Source organism: Mastomys coucha, unplaced genomic scaffold (genome assembly GCF_008632895.1).
Source record: "Mastomys coucha isolate ucsf_1 unplaced genomic scaffold, UCSF_Mcou_1 pScaffold18, whole genome shotgun sequence".
Taxonomy (NCBI): Eukaryota; Metazoa; Chordata; class Mammalia; order Rodentia; family Muridae; genus Mastomys; species Mastomys coucha.
In genome coordinates this window covers 109326119-109335014 of record NW_022196900.1, presented here as the reverse complement: position 1 = coordinate 109335014, position 8896 = coordinate 109326119, and the positions used below count along the sequence as shown (strand labels likewise).

At 45.8% G+C, this 8896-nt stretch overlaps 1 pseudogene; it reads right to left on the bottom strand.

Annotated features, from left to right (window-relative positions):
• Positions 1 to 21: 21 nt before the first annotated feature.
• Positions 22 to 444, bottom strand: LOC116097060 (annotated as a pseudogene).
• Positions 445 to 8896: the final 8452 nt, after the last annotated feature.

The window sequence follows — 8896 nt, the reverse complement described above, 5'->3', positions numbered from 1 at the left end:
ACTTTATTTGAATTCAGCAGGTTAGTTCTCATCCACATTGACAGTCTGTAGATTTTTGAATGTGGTAACAGGCATGAAAGTTACCAATGTGTACAGCTTGTTTGGTGAATTCTCATCCTCATTACGTTTTCTGAACAAACGTACTCTGATGCGATATGGAACATTCCTTATTCCCCTGGTCCAGACAGCTTTATTGAGCCTAGTGTCAATGCGCACATCTGGTGTCCCCATTTCCTTCATGGCAAATTTCCAAATTTCTTTGAGTGCCCAAGGAGCACACTTCTTGAAGCCCACTCCATGGATGTGCTTGTGAATGTTGACGGTGTATTTTCGGGTCACCACCTCGTTGATGACAGAACGGCCCTTCTTCTCACCACCTTTCTTTGCGGGAGCCATTCTGCCGGGCCCAAGTTGGAAAGGAAGGGCGCCAGGGATTGTGGGAAGGAAAGTCCATTCTGTCATTCTTTTTTGTTTGTTTGTTTGATTTGAGACAGGGTTTCTCTGTGTAGTCCTGGCTATCCTGGAACTCACTCTGTAGACCAGGCTGGCCTCGAACTCAGAAATCCACCTGCCTCTGCCTCCTAAGTGCTGGGATTAAAGGCGTGTGCCAGCATTGCCTGGGCCTATCTGTCATTCTTTACCTTATGTTTTGAGACTGTGTTTCTCATTGTACCTGGAGTTCTCATGGAACCATTTGGCTGTACTGACTGACCAGGGAGCTCTGGGAATTTACTTGTCTCCTCTCTCCCTCAAGTGAAGAGATGTGCACACAGATGTGCACACACAGATATGAACACAGATACATGTGCACACAGATGTGCACACACACAGATATGAACACAGATACATGTGCACACAGATGTGCACACACAGATATGAACACAGATACATGTGCACACAGATGTGCACACACAGATATGAACACACATACATGTGCACACAGATGTGCACACACAGATATGAACACACATACATGTGCACACAGATGTGCACTGCCTCTACACCCAGTTTTTATGTGAGTGATGGAAATCCACATTTAGGGCCTCACTGCTGTGTAACACTTTAATAATCTCCGCAGCCCCACAATGCAGTTCTGTACCCCATGTGTGTGTGTGTGTGTGTGTGTGAGTGTGTGTGTACATGAGGTGCATATGTGCGTGCAGGATGATGTGTGTACACATGCATGGGGAGAGGGCAATGGACAACCTAGGGTGTCCTTCCTCAAGAGCTGTCTGTATTTATTTTATCTCTGTGCAGGTGCCTGTGTGTGCTCTATTTGAGAGTAAAAGCCCTGGGAAGAGGGCATCCGATCTCCTGCAACTTGAATTATAGCTCTTTGAGATCTGACGCACGGGAGCTGGGACCCTCCAACCCAGGCCCCTCTGCAAGAGCAGCAGATGATCCTTACTACTGAGCCATCTCATCAGGCGATTTCCTTGGTTTTTGAGACAAGGTTTCTCACTGATCTGAGACCTGCTGGTTAGGTTGTGCTGGCCAGCCAGGGAGTGCCAGGGACCCACCTACCTCTGCCTTCCCTGTACTGGGATTCCCAGTGTGCCCCCATAGCTGGCTTTTTACGTGGGTGCTGGGCTCGAAGTTAACTCTTCAAGCTTGAGCGACCTTTTTACCAGCCGAGCCAGCTCTCCTGGTAATAATTCTTATAATTGAATATTAGTGGGGAAAACATAATGCTTGTCAAGAGATTGATATAAAGTAATGATAGCTTATAGATCATAACAGCGAACGATGAGGGAATGGAATCAGACACATCAACAGGGTTTAAAACTCACAGACGACGTTGAGCCACAAACACAGGCAGCAAGAAAAACAGCATAATATTATTCCTAAACATTCCAAAATACAACATGATCTATACATAATTTTACTGAGGCAAAATACATAACAAGGTAATAAAGAAATACCCAACGCAGGACAGTGGTTATATCCATTAACAGGAGGGGTGGCCGGAGAAAATGGAAGATTCTGTGGGGTAATGACCTATTGCCCAGAGTGGTTGAGGGCAGTGCATTGGAGGGCATTCATTACTCTTTATTGCTATTTATTCCCTTGAAATACAAACTTAATCATGTCATTTTCCTGCTGAAATCCCTCCAGTGGTTTTCCATTACATGGAATTAATTCCAAAGCCTCAGTCTTGGGCTATGTCATTTGGCCTCTGGTTATTTCTAGATGGTCAACTTTTCCTGAGTCCCTTTTGCTCACTGAACTCTAGGCCTTGGAGTCTGTGTGAATGTATGTGAGTGTGTGTGAGTGTGAATGCATGTTAGTGTGTGAGAGTGTATATGAGTGTGTGAGTGTACAAGAGTATGTTAGTGTGAGTGTGTGAGTGTGTTAGTGTGTGTATATGTAAGTATGTGATAGTGTGTGTATGTGAGTGTGTGAGATTGTATGAGCGAGTGTGTGAGTATGAGTGTGTGAATGTATGAGTGTGTGTATGAACACACATGTGTGTGCGTTCCTGTGCAAGAGCATGAGGGCATGTGCCATAGCATGGGTAGAGGTCAGAGACAGTCTCAGGCATTGACCCTTGCCTCCAATCTTGTTTGAAACAGGTTTTCTTGGTTTGTCATTGCTAGCTAGCCTGTGAGCTTCTGCCGAATTCTCCTGCTTCCCACCTCACTGGCAGAACACTGGGCTTAGAGACATACCCTTTGTGCTGGGCTTAATGTGCTGGGCCTTACATGGGGTCTGGAGGGTTAAACTCGCCTGTCAGTCTTGTATTCTCATAGGCTGTGTTTACCCACTGAGCCATTTCCCCAGCCTGAAAACATTCTTTCTTACAGTGTTCTCCAGCCAGGACAGAATAAAGACTAGCAGGACATCTAACTTACCCCAGACGTGAGCATGGCTCACCCCAGCAACACTGGTGCACAACATCATCTTCAGAGGCAGAAACAGGGAGAAATAGGTAAGGAAGAATGTGAAGGGCCTAGACACCGCTGCCCTGGCCTGCCAACCTGCCTGCTCCTGCTGCCTGGAGGTCTGGCTTCCATCAGCCCAGGGCCTCTCTCACACAGGCCGCTGGAAGAGCTGAGTCTGTGTGGCTCTTAAGGCTCATTAGGGACAGGGAAGTAAACAGAATAGTTCCTGCCACCCACTCCAGGAACAAACTCTTGAGAGCAGAGAGTTCTATATATAGAAGTTTTAAAAGAGTTTCATTTAAAATCTTTATTACTTTTTAAAATTTAAAAACAGAGCCTCACAATATAACTCTAGTTGGCCTGGAACTCTCTAAGTAAACCTGGCTGGCCCTGAACTCACAGAGATCTGCCTGCCTCTGTTTCTTGAGTATTGGGATTTAAGGTGTATGCCACTCTGCCCACGGGCACACATGCTGTGACACACATGTGGAGGTCAACAGACAACCTCTGGAATCAGCTCAGAAATCAAACTCAGGTACCACACTTGGTGGCAAGAACATTTACCTGCTGAGTCCCATCTCTCCATCCTTAAGAATTTTTTCAGTAAATTTTAGCCAATAAAGCTTGCTTGGGTTTGATAGTAGCCAAAAATTGGCCACTATCTGTTTTATTTCTTTGGGAATGTGAACAGGCCTGAAACTGTGCTTGTGTGTGTGTACATATAAAAAGATCTAGAATGTTCCACACAAGACTTTAAATCACAGAATCTCCTTGTGCTTGGGTTGGGTGATAATGTTCCCCATAAAAATAGCACTGATTCTATAATAATAAGAAAGCAAGTAATAACCTCAAATAAAAAAAAAAGTAGAAATTTTCAATATTTAAAATTTCCGGGCTGGTGAGATGGCTCAGTGGGAAGGACACTTTTAGCTAAACCTGATCACCTAAATTCAGTCCCCAGGACCCACAAGACGGGAGAACCTGACTCCACAAAAGTTGTCCTCTGACCTCCACACGTGTTCTGTGGCCCGAGACCTACACTGTCTGGCTCACACATACGCCCACACTAAAAACACGCTAAATTTTAAAAGAGGCTGGAGAGTCGACTAAGCAAAATCGTCAATAACGCTTTTGTTATTTCTAGACAAACTGACCATGGCCATAATTGTGCTATTGTGGTTAATTTCTGATTCTAGCTTTTCCTATTACAAACAGAGTAGAAATTGTTTCAGAACAACCCAGACACCAGCCTGGGGGTGTGTGGTGGGGAGGAAAGTTTCTGGTGATAGTTTAAGGGTAACACTCTTTAAGCCAAATTTCTGAGGTCACCCTTGTTTTCTGAAAAATGTTCTCTTGGGGTCACCTGGAAGTCATGTTCTTTAAAGTCAGAAAACCAGTTTCAGTCATAGAGAAAGAAGTCATCAGGGGCACTCCTTCACAAGAGAACAGGGACAGGATCCAGGCAGCCCCAGGGCAGCCCCTGAGGTTTCAGTGTTCAGAGCTGGCTACAGGAAGCTCAAGATGGGCATTAGAACCCTCGAGAAACTGGCCGTCCTTCAGAAACAGGGGGGCCTCTTCCAGGGCACAGCCTGTGGGCGTTCCTGTCACTAGTGCCAGAATGATCTGAAAGGCCATTTGGGAAGAACTAGAAAAAAAAACGAGGAAGGTGCTGGCTGGGGCTGTTGGGGGTGGGGGTGGGGGAGCAGCAGAGCCCGCGGTGCTGCCCTCTAGTGGCGCCGCGAGGCGTGCCTGGTCGTGCGCACAGGGCTTTGGAGACGTAGGTAGCCCCGCCTACAGTGTGTGCACTGCCTGCACTTGGATGAGTGCAGGAAGGAGGAGTGGGTAGGGAAGGTAGGTACACACCAAATGTTCTGGGGTGCAGATACGAGGTAAATCAGTCCGTAGATCACAGAAAGTTACTTTTCTTGTTCCGGGACAAAATACCCGATAAAGCAAAGGCAGGCTTGGTTTTGACCCGCTGTGTGAGGGCCTCTGTCCGTCAGGGTAGGAGGCACGCAGCAGGATTGAGAAGTAGCTAGCTGTTCACATTGGTAGTTAGGAAGGGGCAAGGAGACACAGACACACAGAAAGAAAGGCTGAGAGAATAATATGTTGGTGCTCAGCCAGGTTTTTTTTTTTCAAGATTTTTATTTATTTATTGTATGTATATGAGTACACAGTCGCTGTCTTTAGACCCATCAGAAGAGGGCACCTGTCTTAGGGTTTTACTGCTGTGAGCAGACACCATAACCAGGGCAAGTCTTGTTTGTTTGTTTGTTTTGAGACAGGGTTTCTCTGTGTAGCTGTCCTGGAACTCACTCTGTAGACCAGGGTGGCCTCGAACTTAGAAGTCTGCCTGCTTCTCCCTCCCAAGTGCTGGGATTAAAGGCGTGGTTAACCCCAACCCTAACCCTAACCCTAACCCTAACCCTAACCCTAACCACTGCCTGGCCCAAGGCAACTTTTTTTTTTTTTTTGGTTTTTCAAGACAGCCTAGGCAACTCTTATAAAGACAGCATTTAGTTGGGGCTGGCTTGCAGGTTCAGAGGGTCAGTCCATTATCATCAAGGCAGGAACCTGACAACATCCAGGCAGACATGGTGCAGGAGGAGCTGAGAGTTCTACATCTTCATCTGAAGGCTGCTAGCAGAATATTGGCTTCCAGAAAGCTAAAATGAGGGTCTTAAAGCCACATCCACAGTGACACACCTACTCCAACAAGGCCACACCTTCTAATAGTGCCACTCCCTGGGCTGAGCAAAGGCAAACTGTCACAGCTTCAGACCCCATTACAGATGGTTGTGAGCCACCATGTGGATACTGGGAACTGAACTCAGGACCTCTGGAAGAGCACTCAGGGCTCTTAACTGCTGAACCATCTCTCCAACCATCAGCTCATGGAACAATGTGACCCATGTTCATGATAGGTCTTCCTTCATCTGTTAACCCAAATTAGAATTTCTCCCAGGCATACCTCCATCAAGACTGTCCATCTCTGTCACAGACTGAGACAAGAGTCAGACCCTGAGGAGGGACAAGGTGGCCCACAGAATTCATAAGTAACAACTGGCTCTTCTTTGGCTATGGGGTTCAAACTCATGTAGCAATCTCCCCTCTTCCTTCCCCCATGTAAAGAAAAATTTAGCTCAATGGCACCTCCTGGTGTCTAACAGAAGCAATCACAACAGTATTTGAGGAGCCACTGTGGACAATCGAATACAAAGATAAGGCAGATAATATTAGAAACAACGGAAAATTTGAAGCATTTAATAAGATACTATTAAGACATAAAACACGTTTTTATTTCAAAAGATACAGCATGAAAAACCACGATGCATGTTTCTTAAAATTCTTCAGCAAACCCTGGGGTGGTGACTCATGTCTGCAGTCCCTGCACTTTGGAGACAGGAGGCTTGGAGGATCAGAGCCCAGGGTCATCCTTGGCTACATAGTGAGTGCTAGGCTAGCCTGGACTACATGAGACCCCATTTCTCTCTCTCTCTCACATACACACAAACCACCTAAGAAAAATGGAGGAGGAGGAAAAGAAATCCAACAACATTTAAAACACATTTTTTTCCCTAAAGATCTGTCACTGAGAACAGCATTTTTCACACACACACACACACACACACACACACACACACACACGCACACACGCACACACGCACACATGCACACGCACACGCACACACACACACACACACAGGCAAACCTGTGCACATGGAGGCCTTAGGTCAACACTGGGTGTCTTCCTCTGTCACTCTCCACCTTAAAAAGCAACAAAAAAGTTTTAATTTATATGTGTGAGACAGCTTAAGTTAATATGAAAATGTGATACAGAGGAGGATAAAAATGTTTTCATCTTTAGCCATGCACAGTGGCGCACGCCTTTAATCCCAGCACTCAGGAGGCAGAGGAAGGCAGATCTCTGTGAATTTGAGGCCAGCCTGGTCTACACAGTGAGTTCTAGGACAGCCAGGGCTACACAGAGATACCCTGTCTCAAAAACAAACGAACAAACAAACAAATTAATGTTCTGGGCCAGTGAGATGGCTCAGCAGGAAGAGACTTGCTGTAAAAGCCAGAGGAACTGAGCTCGGTTCCCCAAAGCTGCATAATGACGGCAGGAGAGAACTGCTCCCGCGCAGTATTGACTTCCACACACACTCCCACCCCATCAATAATAAATCAACAAAACTTTCAAAGTTCTGTTTTTTTCTAGTTTGATATCATTGTCCCAGACATTGTTGAAAAGCCTAGTCTTTTGTCATTTACATTTCTCAAAATCCAGTTGATTATGTATGTGTGGGTTCACTTTGTTCTTAAGGAGACATCAACCGACTCACTATGGGGAGGGCATCTCAGACTGATGGCTTTTATAAAATTGCCTGTACCTCTGTGTGTGTGTAGGTGTGTGTATGAGTGAGTGTATGTGTGTGAGTGTATGTGTGTGTATATATGTGTTTATGTGTGTGAGTATGTGTGTGTGTGTATATGTGTTTATGTGTGTGAGTATGTGAGTGTGTGTGTGTATGTGTTTATGTGTGTGAGTATGTGAGTGTGTGTGTGTATATATGTGTTTATGTGTGTGAGTATGAGTGTGTGTGTGTGTATATATGTGTTTATGTGTGTGAGTATGTGTGTGTGTGTGTATATATGTGTTTATGTGTGTGAGTATGTGAGTGTGTGTGTGTATATGTGAGTGTTTGTGTGTGTGAGTATGTGAGTGTGTGTGTGTGTGTGTGTGTGTGTGTGTGCTGCTAGTGTTGCGGGAGGGATACTGGAGAGATGGCTCAGCAGTAAAGAACAGGCAATGGTACTTGCTTCCAGCACTATGTTGGTCCATCAGCAGTCTACTACCTCCTGTAACTCCAGCACCAGGGGGATCTGGTGCCATCCTCCTGCCTCTGCAGACACCAGGGCACTCCAGCACCTGCACACACATGCATGTACGCACACACGCACACATTCATATGCACACTGGCTGTAGGTCTTGCTCCTTTGTCCAGCTGCCACTGTGACCTCTAGAACACAGTTGGAAACACTGGCTCGGATAGTCACATAACCTCGCGTCACAGATAGGAGGGAGGGACCCTCACAGGGATGGCGGTGACATCTGGAGTCTTGGTTTTAGATCCTTTCATTTGTTGACTGAGACATTGACTGGAATTCAGATTTCCACATGAATTGTGCATTTTAAAACGTGTTTGTGGTTCATGTGAGGGTGAGCGTATGTGCATCTGTATATGTACACATGTGGAACCCAGAGATGACGTTAGATGTTGTTTTTTCTCAAACACCCTCCACTGGGATCTTGGGCTCTTCAATCGGTCTAGGCTGACTGTGGACCAGTGAGGTTCTGGAATTCTCTAGTCTCTGCTTCCCCTGTGCTGAGATTATAAGCATATGCCACACCTCATGTAGGTTCATGTAGGTGATCAGCAACAGAGTCAGAACCATCCCTCATAGCAACCATTGAATATTATGGTTTGGATGTGTGTGCCCAAAATTTCATTTGTTGAAAGCTTGGTTCTGAACCTGTGGCACTGACTTCTGGGGCATAGCAGACCCCTCCTGGAGAGGTGGGGTCTAGTAGGAGGGCTTTACATTATTTGTGGCATATTCTGAAAGGGGACTTTGTGTCTCTCTACTTCCGGATCCTGATGTAAGAAGTCCGCTGTGCCGCACATTTTCAAAATCACGTGTCACAGTTGCCAGAGGCCTAAAGTCATGGGGTCTACCCAGTCTTGGGCTGGAACCTGAGGAACAGGAGCCCAAATAATCTTTCATTTTTATTTGTTTGTTTTATTTGTTTGTTTGTTTGGCTGTCCTGGAACTCACTGTGTAGAATAGGCTGGCCTCGAACTCAGAGATCTGTGCACCTCTGCCTCCTAAGTGCTGGAACTAAAGCCATGCACCACTACTGCACAGCTTATCTTTTTTTTTTTTTTAAAATCAGTTAGTTGTCCCAATGATTTTGTTATAGTAACATGAAGCTAAGACCATGAACG